Genomic DNA, 21594 nt, shown 5'->3' on the forward strand with positions numbered 1-21594 from the left:
TAAAGAAAAATAAGCTTTAGTCGTGCTAAGGAGGTAAAAATAAAGACAACAAATTGTAAATGACAAACAGTGATGCCAAGCTTGGACTTAAATAAGAGTTTCATGATTCAAAGTCAGGTGCCTGCCGCCCCCTCCCCTGTGACTGCCTTTAATGGTCATGTTGATTGTTGAAAAGGCAGCACTATAGAGGGACATTTTTCCGTCATGATGATGCTTGGCTGTGTTTGTTGCTGTTTGGTTTCTGAGTCTTAGATGAGGGCAGGGCAGGTTTCCTGGGAGTCTGGGGCGGAGGCTGGATCACTCCTGCCGTCACACCTGTTCTTCATCTACCCATCTACGTCAGAACATCCTTCTTAAGAATCTGCAGAGCTCATGTCTTCGCTGGATTAGCTCACTTCCTGAGTGGTAATACGGCGCCTACCTATGTTCTCAGACAATCTTCTCAGCGCTTACTCCCGTTGCCTGCTCTCCAAGCTCAGGTTGCTCGTGTCTGGATCGACATGGCTGTTGGATCCTCCACTGCCATCCGCTTCACTTACCCGCCTTCTCGCCCCACTGCTGACTCAGAGCCACAGTACCACAGCCAGCACCCTGCTCTCCTACCTGGATTCCCCTCTGGTCACCGTAAGGACAAACCAGCAATCGCTTGTTGATTTATCGTTCCTTACAACCCTCCTAACCACCTCTCTCCTTATTCAGAGCGTTTCTTTTCCTGGAGCTCCCCAACAATCTGCAATCACCACCTCGACTCAGTTAATCCTGTTAACTTCCTTCACCTCTGCTTGCAGTGTCTGCATTTGGGTTCTCATTGTTTAAAGGAATGGCTAGTAAACCTAGCCGTGACAACAATTGGTGCAGCCGTTGTGTTCCAGCTGCAGAAGGATAAACGACGAGGTGCTGCTGCAGAGCAGTTGTCAGTGTGTTTACACTGTTTGATGCTAAAGGGTGCCAGATGTGTTGGAAATTAATGTGAGGAGCTCTTGACCAAGCAGCAGTATCTGACGACTTAGAGTTGAAAATGTGGTTAGAACCCAGAATAGGTCCAACAGCACCATATAATCTCGGGCCATTTATGTTTAGCAAATTATTTGGCATCATCTAATTTTACAGTGTGTGTAGCAAACATAGAGTGAGTTAATATCAATGGTCTTTGAATAAATGTTTGCATCAATTGAAAGAAACCTCTCAATGAACACACTTCACTGTCTGATCCTATGTTATGTAGAGGGTGTGCAGTATTGTCCATTATGTTTCATAACTTCTGCAGCATTTTTCTTCATCCACAGCACTGGAATCTTCTCCTGACTCAGTTTAAGGTGCTGTAGAATCCCAAATAGCTCCTCCTTGGTGGGCTTAAGGACCCTGGGGCTAACACTATCTGAACCTGCAGCCTTGCTTCTGTTTAGTCTCTTTAGCTTCATCAATTACTGCAGACAGACAGGCGAGAGAGGGAGGCAGAAGTGGTGTCAGTCAGTGCGGTTACATGCGGGCAATCGGATCGGATTAATGGCTAAATTACAATAAGACTGAGTTATTCAGCTCATGTAACAAGCTTAATCCGACAAGAAATTTAATCGGATCGGGTTACTTGCGATCGAATTAAGACCCCGAGATAACTCCATCCAAATGACCGCTGAACGTGCCTGGAGACGACAGTGGATCGGATCGAGCGTTCTGTGCATGCTCCAGATTCTTTCCCGCGATCGTCACCCAGAAGTGGAAGGAGACAATATTACTGTTGATGTCGCTGCCATCAGAAAGAAACAAACAACTCGATGGAGAATGCGCCGTTGTGCATCGTCTGTGCCATAACCAGCTCATCACAGATGTAGAGGGACGCAGCTTCATCTCGCTCTGCGTTCGCCATCTTTCTGAATGCCTGAGTTTGTTGTTGTTGGTGGTGAAGACGCCAACAGGAAGTGTCTCTATTAGCGATAGCTGAAATGGGTACAGCGCCACCTATCGTACCGGGGTGTGACATGCTTTGTGCCAGTGATTCCATTCATTCACCGCCATATATCCAAGGATAATTACCCTCAGATAAGGAGCAGAACCCAACTATAGCTGTAATCCAGTTAATCTCATCATGTAGACCCACTGAGTGTCTGTTTTCACACATGCACTGGATGCTAAAATGTATGAGTACATATAAACACAATAAGGAGTCTCATCTGGTATTCTCAATTTATTGTAAAGAAAACAGTGAATTGCACCGCATTGTTAAATAATTATATCAATATTGGTAACCCTCTTTCTTTCAAAAGAGCTCTGAAAAAAAACATCTGTGGACATAAGCAGGAGTTTCTGACGCTGGAAAGTTGCCAATAGATCATTCAGTAGATTTGTGAATCGTGGGGTGGGATCTGTGGATTGGGCTTGCTTCTCACAGATGCCACCAGATCCCATCAGCTTGGTATCTGGGGAGTTGTTGGAGGCAGAGTGAGCAACTCTATTCATCTTTTTGATGCAGGTCTCCGTAATTTTGTTTTTAATTTATTTTTAAATCGCTGGTTTTGTTGCATTCTTTTACTGGGATGAGCAGAAGCAAAGAGAGAGTAAAGAAAGAGAGGGGTACATTACTACTCCAGGGAGTCAAAGACAAGGAAAACATGCTGAAGATGATAAAGGTCAACAGAGAATGTAAAACAGGCGTGAGGAGGAAAGAAGACAAATGAGGACAGAAATAGAGAGGAACAGGTGAAAGATGTAAGTGAATGACATGAGACAATATACTTTCATGATTGGAAAGTATGGGAAAAGGAGAGGAATGATGAAAAGCATTAGAAGGCGGTAGGCAACAATGGAAGAGGAGAAGAGAAGCGGAATGAAGAGAGGGGAGGACAAGCAATGAAAAAACAGCACACAGTAGATGGAAAAGATGGTAGAGGTCAACAATGTAAAAATGGGAGTTGAATGATGGGGAAGATGATAAAAGCAGAGAAAGAAAACGATGGGAGGGAAGGGATGCAGGAAAAAACAAGAGAGGTGAGGCAATGAAGACAAAGACACATCAGAAAATTAAAAGGGGAGGAAAAGACAATATGAAGGTCATAAAATCAGTCAGAAAGGAACAAAAGACAATGAGGGAAGATGAAAGCCAAAAGGAAAAGGATGGGATCAAAAATGAGGTTGAAAGAAAAAGAAAATGGTGCATTATGGGAAAAAAGAGTGAGGAAGAGGTGAGGGGAAAAGCAAAGAAATGACATGAATAGAGCATCAGGCTGGGATGGTTAGGTGAAGATAGGCAGTAAGTAAGGAGGCTAAAGAAATGATAGAGGATCCCTGACTACACTGTAGCCTGTCCAGTTTAATCAGCTCTGGAGGCAAATTTCAGGAGAAACACACATCTTCTGTGTATTAGTCCAATGTGTGACTCTTCTGAAAGTATGAATGAACCATCTTTGAATTTTTATCTCCACTCAACATCACTTTGAAAGTCCTCACAGAAAAAACGAGTGGATAATGTGCAGAAATGAGCAGCATTCTGACAGTCCATCAAGTTAAGAGAGGAAGGATGCACTGCATGGAAATGATACTGCGAATGTGGATGGAGCACAGTCAGTCACTGAGGCAGAAATAAGGAAGCAGCTTCAGCAGCTTGTGTGCTGGATTGTATATTCCTCTCATGTATGGGATGAAGTGCCAGTGAAATTTTTGCTTGAATTCATCCTATTCGAACTTGTCCTGCTCCCTAATTGAAACTCCTCTTCTTGGTTAGGGATTGCATTAATTCTTCCAGACATGGGCTTTTATAAAAATGCAGCATGCTTCCTCTGGTAAATAAAGGTATGGTGGGTGAGAGGAGGCTGCAGTGGGCTACAGCTAAGCCAGGGGCTGAATGAAAATAAGATGTTAGATCCAATCTTATTCTGCTCTTAGAAACAGGCCTGGTCTTCCCCATGTACAGTAGAGGTCACGGAGTGGAGTACAGCAGTGATTATAAATCAATAATGTTACACTGAACTCAACCACAGCTTCTTCTAAAAGACCACTTAAGCCTCAGGCCATGCTAGCTCCCTCAGCAAATGTTTAGTATTTTCTGAAACAGGGTGCCCAATACTGCTTTTTGGTCAAAGCTTGTCTGAGAAGCAGGAGAGGCTTCACTTCACTTCTGTCACTTATTGAGAGGCCTTATTGAGATGTACGAGACAGCTTCTAGTCAAAATGCTTGTTGGTTTAAGCACAGTGGCTCTCTATCGAAACCCTATTTTGACACTTCTCTGTGAACATTCTGTTTTCGGGCCGGAGTCAACTTCACCGTTTTGGTCAGGTCAGCAGATTTAATGTAGTAACACAGACATAATAAAGCTGTTCCTCCAGTCAGACCAGAAACACTCCAGCTCTCTTTATAGATATAGATAGTTACTCTATTGATCCCAGAGGGAAACAGTTTAGCAGTTAGCTGGAAGTTAGCAGCAGATGCTAGCAAACAATGCTTTCTCATCAACAGTAATGGACCAAGCCGGAGATGTGCACAGCGTAACTCGTAGTAATGCATGTGTTCCGTTAATTACTGCGTTTAAACATTTTGGATATATTAACCTCATTAAACAGTTGTACCTGGAGACCTCCATCTTTATCAGAAACATGCCGATAATGTAACGTTAACACAGCGAGAGTGAGGAGAGGACCGGTGTTGTGTTGGAAACACACCTTAAACACAGCTGCAGGTTGTCTGAGTTACAGAACGGAACCGTTCAGCTAGAAAGCTTCAGCTAACAAAGTAATGTGGGAACAATAATGTTCATCTTTCAGAAAGGAACAGCAACAACTCCTTAGAAGTTGGTGTACGTCATCTTCATTAGCTAAGCTGTTAGCGTTAGCTGCTGCTAAAGGAAGAAATAAATCAGTAAATAAACCATGAGGAGTTATTTCTCAGATGCTTCCATTTCCCTGCTCTGAAGTTCAGGCTCTGAGAGTTGGAACTGATCCTCTTTGTGGCTCAGTTCCTTCAGTCCAGCGTTGAACTGGACCAAGTTGTTAAAACAGTGGGATGAAAAGTGGCTGCTGCACATTCACAGTCTTTAGCTAACTCTGCTGGAACATTAGCCTCAGATATAGTTTATCCACTGGGCTCTTATATCCTCTGAGGCTGCTGCTGGATGGAAGATGCATGCTCCTCAGTACAGCTGACAGCAGAACATTTCCACCAGAAGCTGGCTTCATCCGTCCAGCAGGGTGGATGTGAGTGGGCGGGACTTAGCAGAGGAGGTGGAGTCAACTTCAAAACTAAATGAAGAACTTTCAAACACGGGAACTAAAAACAATGCTAGGGTTGTGTTTTGGGGGAGTTTTACATATGTAGGGGACTTCAGACAATATTATAATTGTATAAGTGATTTTATTTCTATATATTTTATATATATATGGATATATATATGGATATATATATATATACTCATTTAGGTTCCAACTTTATTGTACGGTAGTTGACAGATCATTTTTGCAGAATGGAGCCTTATCATGGACCTCTTTTTTTGTTTGAATTGAGATCTGGACTGTTTGCTGGCTGTGTCGTTTAGTTGATGTAGCTTTCCTGAAGACCCCACTTGCTCTGTAACTACATGTATTATCATCCTGAAAATTTGATGGAAGGAATGGAAAGGCATCCTCAATATTACTGTACATCTGTGGCTTTACTGTGAAGGTAAGGACTAACATTTCTACTGGTCCTTTACATGCCATCAACCCCATATACTGAACACATACAACCTTTGTTCATGAAGATTTTGAAGAAATAGTCTCAGGAAGCTAAAGGAAATCCGCCAGGATGCTATATATATACATTTTAGATAAACAATGTAGTTATCATTTGCTTGCATATTTGCACCTGCATATTTAGAAGATTATTGTTTGCTTAGTGTTCATATGACCCAGTTAAAGAAACTGTTTATGAGTCTGAAGATGTCTGCTTTTATTGACCTGTAGCACAACAAGTCAAACAGACTAGGTGCTGGGTGAAAGGCGTCTCAGAGGACGGATTTGGACTTTGTTAGGCAGCAGGAGCTGGCATGCTCTTTCATAGAAGGACAGAGGGCAACCAACAATCCTCTGAGGTGTGTTAACAATTCTCTGAAGTTCCTTCCTGCCTGCAGAGGAGCTCAGCTCCAGATGACCTACGCTGAGTCGGCAGGAAAGCCCCAAATGAATACAGACTTCAACGAGAAGGCCACTGTGGACGCGTGTGGCCGAGACTCGATGACATCGCAGGTCACAGAGGCAGAGGCTCAAGGATGTCAAATGAGCTTAACAACTTGTACGTCTTTTCATAAGTCCCAGGCTGTATACCCTTTTCACCCACTACTGTGTCGCTTCCCAAAATAATCGCAGTATTAAGTAAGTTTGTGGATGATACCAAAGTTATTGGACTGATTTCTGGGGGAGATGGGTCAGTGTTTCGAAGGGAGGTGGCTGGTCAGGTCAGTAATCCCTCCTTCAACTTAAAAAACCAAAGGTTTACACGTAGAAAAGGAGCCCTCTAACCACTATTCCCTGAAGAGGCTGTGGTGGAGGGTGTTGCCATAACTGAATTCATATTTGAGGGGAAAAACGTGTCTGGGTTGTTGCACAGCAGCGTCGGGAGTTACAGGGCGAAGCCAGGTTTCGGTCATAATCCTCACACAACTGTTCCGTACAGCGGTGTCGGTGGCTATCTGAAGCTCCATCATCGTGGGTGTGATGGATCTTGGATCTCAGAGGAAACAGGGACAGGAGTGCTGGTTTGCATGGCTGCTTCCTCAGTCTGGCTAGCATGCCAGTTTGTCGGCCTCACTTCTATGCTGTCTCTGCCACTTTATGTAGCTGACAACAATCCATAGAGTGCGTCTGATCAAAGTAGCTTGTATCTACAGAACTGCTTTGTAGACCGATGTTAATCAGCTTTTATCGGCTGTGCGCTAAACTAACTAACAAAGCATGGATGGAAAATATCACAAAATACAAGCAAATAGCAACTAAATGGGAGTCGCTGCAATGGGAGAGAAAAAGCAGTGCATTAAATGTTAATGATAAACATCATGTACTCCAGTTTATCACCTTTCCTTTGTGATTGAAGTATTTCATTTTCATACAACGTAGAATAAACCCATATGGTTCCTTAGGGTTCTGTATTTGAGCAACATAGAATTCCAACATTCAGAGATGATGATGGCCTGAATAGAAAGGGAGTGAGGCATAGCTAGTGTCCTCAAATCTCCCCAGAAACACCATCGATACACCTGAATTTCAAAGGGAGCTTTAAAGTTCTACTTTAGTTTTACTCTGATGTGATTTTAACCATATAAGTGTGTGTGAGTAACAGAGAGTTGGACTCTTCCTTGTATGAATCTATGTGTTCAGCAGTTAAGAACACATGAAGGCCCAGCAGTGTTTCTGCGTCCTCCACTTGAATGAATGTACTTGCTTGAGCAAAGAAGCTAAATTACTGAATGTTACATTCTCAGTTTTATTTGGTACCTTTTCCCTAGAATAACTTTTTTACCAGGTTACAGAACACGATCACCAGAGAGAAGTAAAGGCTGTTTATGCTCTGTAGCTCTTCAGGGCATCACAAATGATATAATAATCATTTGAATGAGTTAGGAGAGAGGTTGTTTTTCCAGTGATATGTTAAAGTGTGCTTTCTCTTAGAAAATTACACATATAGAACACAATATCAATACCTCAAGCCTGTGGTGGTAGTAGTGACACTGTTAGCATCCCAACCAGAGCAGCAGAGATGAGGAGAATCTTACAAATCAAACTGCAGTTTTCATCTTGCTCTGAAGAAAGATTGGCTGGAGGCCCAGATGGATGCAGAAGCCAAAATCCTCGCTCTTCTTTCTCCTCATTCTCTTGGGGGAACCTGGAGGAGACTTCTGTGTAAAGAGGGATGCATAAACAAGATGAAAGACTAGCTGAAGAAAGGCCAAAGAGAGGGAGCTCTCTCAGAGAGAAAGCACAAGTGATTCTGAGCAGGAATGTCCTTCATTTGGTGAAGGTCAACTGAGAAAAGAAAAGCAGGCCTTTAAGAAAGAACTCAGGGCAAAACAGAGAGAAAGAAAGGCCTTTACCATAAAAAAAAAGCTTTACAAAAGAGAGACATTTGTAAGTTGGCGATACTTTCCAGTAGGAGAAAGACAATATGGAAAAAGGTAGAAAGTTAGAGAACAATATATCAAGAGAAAGGACTATGATGATGAAAATAATGCAATGATTAGGCTGCTTCAAGATAGAATAGGAGGAAATGCAAAAACAAAGAGGGCAAACATTCAAGCAATGGCAAGCCACAGGGTTGGAGTAGGAAGTCATACAGAAAGCCTTCAATGGAGACCTTAAGGAAAAATGTAATTTGTAGAAAGCCTTCCACGCTGAAATAAAAGGTATATATAAAAAAAGAAAGCGAGAGGAGAGAAGACGATGGAAAAGATGAGGAAAGACGACATTCAGTAGACATCAGACACCCAGAGGAGAAGAGGATTTGGTAAACATGATGCTGCCGGACAAAAGAAAAGATCTAACAAAAAAATAGCCACCATTCCAAGCCAGTACATCCAGTTCGTTGTAACTCTGCTTCAGCTGTCACATAAAGCATAAGACCTGCAGACGCTTTAAAGCTTTGGTTTGTGTGTTTTCATCAACACCAAGCAAGGCTGTAAACGCATTGCCAGAAGTCTGTGTTGGTTGTGGTCACCCGTCCTACATTTTCAGAAAGCTGTGCATTGTTCTGTTCCTCAGAGTCAGAGTTTTAATGTAACACAGCAGTGCTTATCATGGAGCTTTGGAGCAAGTCTACAATACGCTGGAGGGAACACAGTTACTGTTTGATCGGAGACGGGTTCAGAATGAAAAAGAGGGTTTAAAAGTTTCAGTTTGTGTGTCTTTAGTCAGCAAAAAGTGACAAAAAGATGACACTGAACAGCACATCACAGCATTTTTATTTGACTTCCTACACATTGTGTCTGTTACATAACTGGTTGAATTGTTAGTATAAGAAATACATGAAATACTTACAAAACTTTACATTAAGCAAATCTGAATAATGAGAATTGAGGTCATTTGTGAGAAACATGAACAGACCTACTGATTTTCTGTTTGTTGCTCAGCTGTGAGATAGACTGCATGTTTATTAGAGCGACAAAAATGTATTTTCCCAACAAAAATTCCCTTTGATCTGCAGAGGATCCTTCTTTGCTCTGTACAGGATCCCCTTTCATCTGCACAGGATCCCCTTTGCTCTGTACAGGATCCCCTTTCATCTGCACAGGATCCCCTTTACTCTGCAGAGGATCCTTCTTTGCTCTGTACAGGATCCCCTTTGATATGTACAGGATCCCTTTTGCTCTGTACAGGATCCCCATTGCTCTCCACAGGATCCACTTTGCTCTGTACAGGATCCCCTTTGCTCTGTACAGGATCCCCTTTTATCTGTATAGGATCCCCATTGCTCTGCACAGGATCCCCTTTGCTCTGTACAGGATCCCTTTTGCTCTGTACAGGATCCCCTTTGCTCTGTACAGGATCCCCTTTTATCTGTATAGGATCCCCATTGCTCTGCACAGGATCCCCTTTGCTCTGTATAGGATCCCCTTTGCTCTGCAGAGGATCCTTCTTTGCTCTGTACAGGATCCCCTTTGATATGTACAGGATCCCCTTTGCTCTGTATAGGATCCCCTTTGCTCTGCACAGGATCCCCTTTGCTCTGTACAGGATCCCCTTTGCTCTGCAGAGGATCCTTCTTTGCTCTGTACAGGATCCCCTTTGCTCTGTACAGGATCCCCTTTGCTCTGCACAGGATCCCCTTTGATCTGTACAGGATCCCCTTTGCTCTGTACAGGATCCCCTTTGATCTGTACAGGATCCCCTTTGCTCTTTTCTCCGGTCAGCCTTCCCAACAAAAATGTCTGTACAGGATCCCTTTTGATAAATACAGAATCTGTCGAATTAACGAGGGAGTCTATTGGCAGTGAAGGTTTTTTAAACGACCCTAATTGCTCTGATGTCTAAAATGAATTCCAGTCTGGGAGCGGTTTGTGTTACATCTGGCCCTGCTCCGCATTGTATAAAAGGAATAATATCCCCATTCTGCTACAAATGTTGTATCTGATGTGGTTGAAGGGTTCTCTGGTAGGACAAAGGATTGTCTTCAGAAGCCATGTCAGTCTGTTGGGGCTTTGACTTTTATTTGATACTGTAGTAATAAGTAAGGCTACCAAGCACAGTGGATTTGTAATTGGCTGTCATTCCACCACTGCTCCACTGTTTCTGCACTAAATTTACCCTCACATGACAGAAATGGCTGAAAATCTCCTTCCATGATAGCATAACAGCCTTTTGGATCATTTAGTTTTGGCTTGAAAATCAAGTTAAAACGAAATTCACCATCAAAATCTTCCTTTACTCACACACAAACAAATGTTTTAGCTGTGACATGACAAGTAATGTGTTTTATTACAGCAGTATATTACCCGTCATGTTATCACACAACCTCTGAGGGGTCAACTCTGATTATAGTATGAAGTGTAAAGAACATTGTGTTAGTACATTGACGTTTATTCATTCAACAGATGATGATTATGAAAAGTTAGGTGTGTTAGAGATGAGTATTAAAGAGATTCTTCAAGGTAGAGATGACAGCACTTGGTAGCTCAATCCATCATTGGGGAGCTATAAATGAAAATAGTCTGGAGTTAGTCTGATGGCAGTAGCAGACAATGTTCCTGACAGGAACAAAGTGGTTGAGAAGAGGCAGCACCCTCTATGATTGGGTTTAAATAGCTCAGTGAAAAACCTGAAGTCACTCTTTTGGCACACAATAGCACTGTGAATTGAACTGGACTGGATAATCTTTAATGCTCCCAGGACGAATAGTCATAAACAACATAAAATAACCATAACATCTTCAATAAATCTCAACTGTGTATTCTAAGAATTTGTACTCCTACAGTTAGTCGATAGTCTGAAGTATCTCTTAGACCTATAAAACTCTATAACGTACCTTCTTCCACACAGGAGGCTAAACTCATGGTGGAGTGGATTATTAGCTGCCAAAATACTCTTTGCCCTCTGGCTCTGAACTCATACACATGTCCGATGTTACTGAGGGTATAGCCAATAATTTTCTGACAGAAAATAGCTGGAGGAGATCAGTAGAGATCAGTGAGTAATGGACTGACATGTGCCCTTGATATGGCTGATCGAATAGCAAACACTCCACCCGGTCAGGATTATGGGGCAGCTGTAGTTCAGGAGAAAGAACAGTCATCTGCCAGTTGGAGGGTTGCTGGTTTGAGCCGCAGCTGTGCGCATTTTAAAGTCTCTGAGATCAGCCTCTTTAACTTTGACATATTTTAAGTTGATTCCATGCAAATGGAAATAGATCAATTAAATGTTCTTTTTCCTAATTCAGTGTGTGATCTGGTAACAGAGAGCAGGAATTAATCCTAAATACTCAAAGAATATCTCCCTGAGAAGGAAGCAGGCCAGAAATAGTCTGTTAGATAAGAACACACCAATCAATGAATCTTAACGTAGACAAAGCTGATCAACCACTATGAGCATACACAAGCAGCTGTGAGTTAGAAATTCATAATTAGACATAAAACCGTGCGCTCCATGACAGACTGTATCTAATGCATGTAAACATTATGAGGAAACACACGTGCAAACAAGAACAATGAGACCATAATACAGCCCAGACATTAGATTACAGCCTCTTTTTAGGATTAAATCAAAGGTTGGACAGACTTTTGAAATTTAAGTTTTCACACTGGTTGCTGGATATGAGGCATAAAAGATAAAGAATCATCTATTATAAGCCAGAGATATATTTAATTTTTGGCTGTACTCAGAAGCATCAGCAGAGCAAAGCCCACAGAGCCAGTGTTCTCATCATAGTTTGCAGCACCATTGTATTTTTGTTTGTTCTAAAATACTTGAATAGAGAAACAGAAGAAAGAGGGGGAGTGAGGTGAGGGGGAAGGAAAAAGCTCGAAAAGATAGAGACACCAACAGCCAATAACCAGGTAACCAAGGTAACCAACAGCTGCATCTGTGGAGAGCAAAGAGAGCAAACTGTGGCCATGCACAGGATTGTCAGGAGCACCTGCAGAAACATTAAGGGGGAGAAACAGCAACAACATCACCAGCAGCAAGTATATTATAAGGAAAGTCACTGCAGTTACTGATTATCATTAAAGCCACAAAGTCACATGTGGCGGAAGCATGGGAGTGAATGAATGCTTGTGCATGTGTGTGTGTGTGTCAGATATATGCCAAAGGCTCGACATGAAATGTGTATAGTAATGGGGGGAGGGGACCACAACCACACCCCACTCTGGAGATGAAGAGCAGACAGGAAAGGCCCCCGGACCTGGGCAACCAGCAACCTCCATGAAGCAAGGAAGAGAGAAACCAGGCAGCCCATCACATGAAAGCCATGCTCCAGTCCAGTGAACAGCAGAGGAGGGCCTAGAAGGGGCCACACAGCCATGAGCGAAGTTTACCAGACCGTTAAAAAAAAAAAACTAATTTTCTGGCAGCTGGGGCACCAGAAAAATACTGTGAAATAAACAGAAAATTACTTTCTCATAAAAATACGGTTATTTTCCATAATTAAAATAGTTTGTAGTTGTAATTTTGACAAGATTTTGCCTTATTTTCAGATTGTATAGCAATTAGAAACATTTTCACATTTTAAAACAATTAAATTACCTAGAAAATGGTAAATAAAATAAAATTGAAATAAAAAATGCTTACATTTACAGAAATGTGCTGTTAATGACATTTTATAGAAAGTTGAATAATTTATATTTGTAATATAACAGTAAACAAACTTTCAAAACAAACAAAAAAAAACTTGAACTAGATATTTGGTTTACAAATGCAAGAATTTACTGTTAATTTCAGATAACATAGATGTATATTTATTTTACATTTTAACAATTACAAACATATTACGTTTTAAAACAAATTACCCATGAAGATGGTAAATTTGTCATGGGGTGACTGCCAAAATACAGATAGGACTCAATAGCAGATTCAAATTCAGAGAGACTTTATTTTACACAAATGGAGACTAGAAAAGGTGCTGAATCTGTGTTCTGGGAAAATGCTGGAGAAGACAGGTATCACAAGGGTCCAGAGCGGCTGGAGCATTTGGTCTGAGGAAACCGCGGCAGGAGGGCGAGGTAGTGACTGACTAGCTGGAAGGTGTAATCCAGAGTAGCGGTGGGTGAGCAGACGGATATGAGGAACGCGAAGAGAACCAGGGAATCCTTAAGACTCAGGAGGACGAGGCAGAACTGAGGCTGGGACGAGGAGACATGGTAAGGTTAACAATATATTCCTTTGGAACTGGAAACACTCAGGATAGAGCTGGCCAAGTTACCACAGAGATGGCAAAACGATCTGGCGAAGACTGGTGCTCCTGCTGCTCCTTAAGATGGGCTCTTGATGATGGTAGATGCACCACAGGTGTGTCAGCAGGCAGCCACCAGACTCCACCCAGGTAACCGTGGAAACCTGCTCACCCAGCCTGAAACTCAAAACACACCTCCAAGCCAACTCAGATCATGACAAAATTAACATAGTTATGAATAATAATGCTTAAATTTACAGAAATCTGCTGTTATTAGTTGGTTTTAATGGCATTATTGTGTAAAAAGGCTGTATATTATTTTATATTAGTTGTAATAACAGTATAACAATAAAATCTTTAAAAACATTTAAGAAAACCTACATATTGGGTGTACAATTGCAACAATTTACTGAATATTTAAGCACTTTCAACTTAAATAACTATACTCACCTAATAACACCATAATTATTTTGTCAAGAACTGTGACAGGTAGGACCCAGATGCAGTTCTTCAAATTCAAAAGGTTTATTCCAAACACAAGACAAGGCATAAAAACAAAGCGCGGCTGAGCCGGATTATCAAAATACTTAGTGTTAGAGAAACAAGACAACACTATGGATAAATAACAAAAGAACTATGGTTAACAAGACTATGAAATTACTGTGGCTATGATTGCAAAAACCTGACTTGGCAATCGTGGCTGTGGCATGAAAGGTTAGTGAAGATTCTGCAATGAGTGAAAGGAAACCAGGAGACTAAATGCTGTGGAGGGAGTGATTAGTGATGAAGTGCAGCTGATGACAATGAAGCAGGTGATATGAGTGAAACTAGGTGGCAGGGGAAAAACATGGCAAGAACATAACCTGAAAACAGGAAGATCCCAACATAAACTGTGACAAAAAACATAAACTGTGACATATTTCAGTTTTAAATGGTTTAAACTGTTTTTTGGCCAGTCAGAAAAGGGGCTTAAATGAATTGTGTTTGAACGAGACTAAGCTGAACAAGAACAATTACAATTTCCCATTCCATGTATTTTTATTCTGTATACATATATATGCTTAACTGTAACAGGTAACCATACAGTAACTGGTTCTGAAAATTAAATTCAACTGAATTGGAAAACAAAAACAAAAAAAGAATCCACAACACTTGATATCTCTTCTAATATAATTTTCAACTTGACTGAAAATGATTTTGATTTTCAATAAGGCCTTCGTACTGATGGAACAGAAACCAGACGTTCATCTACAGTATAAAATTTCATAGACTTTTTATCCATGATGACAGTGCAGCTCCAGGACACAGAGTTGAGGCAGTACTTGATCAAAGGGTACTCCTTCACTCTTTGAGATGGTTTCGTTCACCCCACAGATAAGTTTATGATGTTAATTTACTGTTTCCCAAAATGGCAGAAACATTTAGTCTCATTAGGTCAGGTCAGCTGAGTTATTTGCAGTAAACATGGATTCATTATTTGGAGTATTGTGAGATTGACAGCAGTGTCGCCTATGATGTTCCGAAGTCGACAAACACACAAACCATTCACATACAGACACAGACACAGAGGCACAGACACAGAGGCACAGAGACACAGACACAGAGACACAGGCACAGACACAGAGGCACAGGCACAGAGGCACAGACGCACAGAGGACCAGGCACAGAGGCACAGACACAGACAAAGAGGCACAGGCACAGAGGCACAGACGCACAAAGGACCAGGCACAGAGGCACAGACACAGAGGCACAGACACAGAGGCACAGACACACAGGCAAAGAGGCACAGGCACAGACAAAGAGGTACAGGCACAGACGCACAGGCACAGACAAAGAGGCACAGGCACAGACGCACAGAGGACCAGGCACAGACACAGAGGCACAGACACACAGGCAAAGAGGCACAGGCACAGACAAAGAGGTACAGGCACAGACGCACAGGCACAGACAAAGAGGCACAGGCACACAGGCAAAGAGGCACAGGCACAGACAAAGAGGTACAGGCACAGACGCACAGGCACAGACAAAGAGGCACAGGCACAGACGCACAGAGGACCAGGCACAGAGGCACAGACACAGAGGCACAGACACAGAGGCACAGAGGCACAGGAACAGAGGCACAAAGGCACAGAGGCACAGGTACAGAGGCACATACACAGACACAGAGGCAGAGGCACAGGCACAGACACACAGGCATAGCACAGAGGCACAGACACAGGCACAGACACAGGGGCACAGACACAGGCACAGACACAGGCACAGAGGCACAGACACAGGCACAGAGGCACAGACACACAGACACAGGCACAGGCACAGAGGCACAGACACACAGGCACAGACACAGAGGCACAGACACAGAGACACAGGCACAGAGGCACAGACACACAGACACAGGCACAGACACAGGCACAGACACAGGGGCACAGACACAGGCACAGACACAGGCACAGACACACAGGCACAGACACACAGACACAGGCACACAGACACAGGCACACAGACACAGGCACAGACACAGGCACAGACACAGGCACAGAGGCACAGACACAGGCACAGAGGCACAGACACACAGGCACAGACACAGAGGCAGAGGCACAGACACACAGGCACAGAGGCACAGAGGCACAGACACACAGACACAGGCACAGAGGCACAGACACACAGGCACAGACACAGAGGCACAGGCACAGAGGCACAGACACACAGGCACAGACACAGAGGCACAGGCACAGAGGCACAGACACACAGGCACAGACACACAGACACAGGCACAGACACACAGGCACAGAGGCAGAGGCACGGGCACAGACACACAGGCACAGAGGCACAGACACAGAGGCACAGACACACAGGCACAGGCACAGAGGCAGAGGCACAGGCTCAGAGGCACAGACACAGAGGCACAGACACACAGGCACAGACACAGGGGCACATACACAGGCACAGAGGCACAGACACAGAGACACAGGCACAGACACAGGCACAGAGGCACAGGCACAGAGGCACAGACACAGAGGCACAGACACACAAGCACAAACACATAGGCACAGACACACAGGCACAGACACAGAGGCACAGACACAGGCACAGAGGCACAGACACAGAGGCACAGACACACAGGCACAAACACATAGGCACAGACACACAGGCACAGACACAGAGGCACAGGCACAGACACAGGCACAGACACAGGCACAGAGACACAGAGACACAGGCACAGACACAGGCACAGAAGCACAGACACAGAGGCACAGACACACAGGCACAGACACAGGGGCACAGGCACAGACACAGGCACAGGCACAGGCACAGAGGCAGAGGCACAGGCACAGAGGCACAGACACACAGGCACAGACACAGGGGTACGGACACAGGCACAGACACAGGCACAGAGGCAGAGGCACAGGCACAGAGGCACAGACACACAGGCACAGACACTCAGGCACAGACACAGGCACAGAGGCAGAGGTACAGGCACAGAGGCACAGACACACAGGCACAGACACACAGGCACAGACGCAGGCACAGAGGCACAGGCACAGAGGCACAGACACACAGGCACAGACACACAGGCACAGACACAGAGGCACAGACACAGAGGCACAGACACACAGGCACAGACACAGGGGCACAGACACAGAGGCACAAATACAGAGGCACAGACACACAGGCAACGAGGCACAGGCACACAGGCACAGACACAGGGGCACAGACACAGGCACAGACACAGACACAGAGGCACAGGCACAGACACAGGGGCACAGACACAGGCACAGACACCGAGGCACAGGCACAGACACAGGGGCACAGACACAGGCACAGACACAGGGGCACAGACACAGGCACAGACACCGAGGCACAGGCACAGACACAGGGGCACAGACACAGGCACAGACACAGAGGCAGAGGCACAGGCACAGACACAGGGGCACAGGCACAGAGACACAGAGGCACAGACACACAGCCGGATTATCAAAAATGGTGGTGGGTAGGGGGATGTTAGGTTACAGTACCACCACCTTATTTTAATCCAGGAAAAAGTCTGAGTTTGCAGTCTGAGTACCAAAAATATTATTATACACAAATGTCAGTGTTAATGGGACTGAATCTGATCCTAACTTTGATAGGCCTCAACTGATTTACAGTATGGCTAATTAACTTCCCTTGACAATATGAACATGCTACAAATGACACGAGAACATCCAGTCATAAAGCAGTGTTTCCAGTTCTGGAGCAGCAACTGCAATAAAGTAGCAGCATATCTATCAGTGAAATGCTTTATTGAAAACATTTAATTGCAGCTCACTTGGTAGTGCTGGTGCCCCATAATAAATGTTACACTAATGTAAATAAATTTAACCATCTAGGAAATTACAGTAACTGTAGTTATTTTCAATGAAAAAAAATAGTCAATTAACAAGAAATTATAGTAAAAATTACAAATTAAAAAGTTGTTTTACTATTAATTTTTCAGTCAATTTAAATGATTTTTTACTTTTTTTAGGGTTTTAAATTTGAATTTTACAGTTTAGTCCATTAAATAACAGACAAATATTTGTGAAATTACGATACATTGGAACATATTTTAACAATAAATACATGTATTTCTAATGTTGTTGTTTTTTTTAAAGAACAGAAATATTGTGCGTTTTCACAGTTACAGTGATTTCATGTTATTTTACATGTGTCATGTAAAATCACAGTCTATTTTTGTAAATTGAATGGTATTTCAAAAATACAGAAAGAATCTGTAAAATAAACAGAAATTCTGTTTTATTACATTTTTTACAGTGCAGTTAGGGAACTGTCTGATGGGTCTCATTGAGAAGTGGTCATTGATTTTTGGTAGTATCATTATTTTAATGGTGGAAACTCTCCCCATGAGTGATATGGTTTTGTTAGCTCTGAAAGCCTTGGGGAAATGTTTATGCCTAAATATCTTGTAGTGCGTGTGGAAGTGGGTATAATATACAAAGTGCAGTTAAATGACAGAAATGCGGACTTTTTTAAGTAATTGAACCACTTGATAGATTAGTCAGAAATTGATGAGTATGATTGTCTGGGAAAGAGAGGTTTGTGAGTTCTGGAGGAAAAGTAGTTTATCATCAGCATAAAGACTTATTTTATGTTCTACTTTTTTGAATGCCTTGAATGCCTTTAATATTCTTATTTTGTCTGATAGCAGCTGATAAAGGTTCAATAAATACAGCAAAAAGTGAGGGGGAAAGTGGGCAACCCTGTCTGGTACCTCTCTGCAGACTGAAGCTTGAAGAATCTTGATCATCTGTCCTGACACATGCATGTGGGAGAGGTGGATCGTCTCTTTATCCAGTTAATGAAAGATGAGCAGAGTTGCCAGTAAAAAAATTCCAGTTAACCAGATCAAATGCTTTTTCTGCATCTATAGAGATGATTGTGGTTTGTAAATAGGTTATGGTGGAGTAGTCTATGATGTTAATTAGTCTGCGTGTGTTAGTGGAAGAATGTTTAACCTTTATAAAACCTGTTTGGTCAGGATGTTTAATGAAGGGGTTATTTTTTCTAATCTTCTAGCAAGAGCTTTACAGATTATCTTTAGCACCTTCAAGGTAGGCTCATGTTCGCAGAGTTCATGTCTGGAGGTAGAGCATTATTCTCTTTAATTTGCAATAACATTTTATAAAATGTGTACCAAAATTCTTTGTAGAACTCTGCTGGAAAACCATCTGGACCTGGGGCTTTATTACTTGGCATATGTTGGAGGGCTTCATGGAGTCTCCTATTGAGAGAGGTGAATCCAAAGCCTGTTCAGGATGTAAGTTTGGAAGGCTTATGTTACTGACAAACTGGTCACCGTTGAAGGTGGGTTCATTTGTGATGAGTATAATTTGTTGTAGAAGGATCCGGATGCGTCCTTAACTGAGGCTGCAGTTGTTTGTTATTAATTGGTTAGCGAGATATCTCCCAGACCTGTTGCTATGTTCAAAGTTCTCTGAGCGAAGTCTTTGCACAAGGAACTGTGTGTTGTTGTTTTTTCTGTCAATTTTTTATTTATTCCCAGTTTAGCTGTATTTATTCATCTGGGGAGGCACCATAAGCATCCTATAATGATTCGATTTTTAGTTCTAATTCTGACGTCTCTGAATTCTCTTTATTTTTCTTATGTAATGAAAAAGAGACTATTTTACCTTTCATTATTGCTTTTCCTGACTTGCTGATATAGGTCATTATTTTCCAAATACCTAGACCACACTCTTTTTTGAATAAATAAAATCGGGATCTTTAAGTTTTGATGGATTAAATCTCCAATTTCGAGATTGTGATGGTAAATTTTATGTCTCAGGACTGACAGACTCTCCAATCCACATTAACCACTTGTATCACCCAGACACGCTAATTGTTTTAAACTATTAACACTCAGACAAGATAATTGTTTTAACCTCCTGTTTCTTAATTATTATCAAGACTGCATCCTACCCCCCCTGGAGGTGTGGTTACACACCTAAAGAACAAAGCCCACCTCCTCAGGTATAAATGCTTTGTGTTCCTTTTGTCTGTATCTTTTTCATACCATTGCTGCTGAATGGTGTGGACTGATCTTTTTCCTTGCAACGAAGAATAAAAACTTAGCCGGCCGGCAGAAAAAGTAAGTTTCTCTATTTCATTGCTCATCAGAAGTATTAGGAAGGAAGCGATTAAAAACTTCCATAACAGTTTGGCGTTGTTGGCAGGACCCCGTGAGCAGCCGTTCAGGACGAGGCACGGAAAGCGACAGGCCAACCTGGAGAAATAGATCATTTCCAGCCTCCGAACCTCGATTAATTTGTGAGACGGGAGGGCTAACCGGTAACACGTCCTGAGTCGCTGCCACCGGGGTTCCAAGAACAGAGTTCAGCAAAACTCGTCTGGTGAGTGTTGAAATATTGACTTATTGCATTTTCTTTCAAATTTGGATTTTAATTAGACAACAATTTCATTTCTCATAGTCTTCACAGTTGGCCAGCTATTTATCTGTTTTTAGCAATCAAAACAGTTAGCTTTATTCGCCATTTGAAGCTAAACTCGAAATGTCGCTATTTATCTGTTTGTAGCAATCAAAACAGTTAGCTTTATTCGCCATTTGAAGCTAAACTCGAAATGTCGCTATTTATCTGTTTGTAGCAATGGAAACAGTTAGCTTTGTTTGTCATTTGAAGCTGAAATCGAAATGTCGCTTTTGCCAGTTGTAGCATAACTAATTGGCTCTCGTCGTACGACCTCTTCATTCAGAATGGGGAGTAAATTTTCCGTAGAAGCGGTCCAGTCTGCGGAGGGGCCAATTGTGGAAATTATGAAAAAGAGATTTGGGGATAAAAGGTTAAAATATTAAAATTTATGGACAAATGAGCTCAGATTCCCAATAGGGGGGTCCCTTAGTTTAAAAGAAAAAAAAAAACAAAACAAAGAAAAACAGAAAAACTAGAAGAGAAACTGATTTAAAAAAAAAAAAAAAAAAAAGTTGCTTTCTAAAATCTGTCCCAGTAACCTGACAGACAGGAACTGGATGTGTAAATGATAATCCCAACCCCAGTTGTCCTCCACACCTCGAACATGACATATGCATCTGCAACCACTAACAACCTTCCCTGAGTTTGTTTCAGCAAAAAACATCTTTTCACAGACTTCATGGCCAAAGAGGACCTGCAGTGTACCTCCCATCTGTCACCAGAATCTGACGAATCGTACGAGGAAAGCTGGTTGAGGGAGAGGTTTGACAAACTAACACTGACACACATTTTTTGGACAGAACATAAATATGCTGTGTCAGTCTCTCTCACACCAGCTCAACGTAACATGTACACCATGGACTACTCAGTCCCACACATCCCACTAGAAAAACACACATCGGATAGCTGGGAAGATTTGAGCCCAGTTATGAAATTGTGTAAGCCTACAGCCGAAAGGCAAACATCTGATAGATCTATTATTTTTTCACCTTCACTGACATCTTTTGTGCACACACAAAGAACAGTCAACAGAAAGTATGATGTTAACCTTGTCAAAAATTGTGAAAATATTTTCATCATTCTAAAATCAGACTTTAAACCTTGCAAGGCTCAATACTCACTTAAACAAAAAGCCATTGATAATATACCACCATTCTTTGAGTCTCTTAAGGCAGCAGGAGTAATTGTTCCACGTAACGATTCTCCAATACGCACGCCTTTGTTTAAAATCAGAGGCAAAGATCAACCAACAGACTGGCGCTATATTCAGGATCTGCAAGCAGGTGATGCAAC

This window comes from Leuresthes tenuis, unplaced genomic scaffold (genome assembly GCF_036924035.1).
Source record: "Leuresthes tenuis unplaced genomic scaffold, fLeuTen1.0.hap1 SCAF_1, whole genome shotgun sequence".
NCBI classification, from domain to species: Eukaryota; Metazoa; Chordata; class Actinopteri; order Atheriniformes; family Atherinopsidae; genus Leuresthes; species Leuresthes tenuis.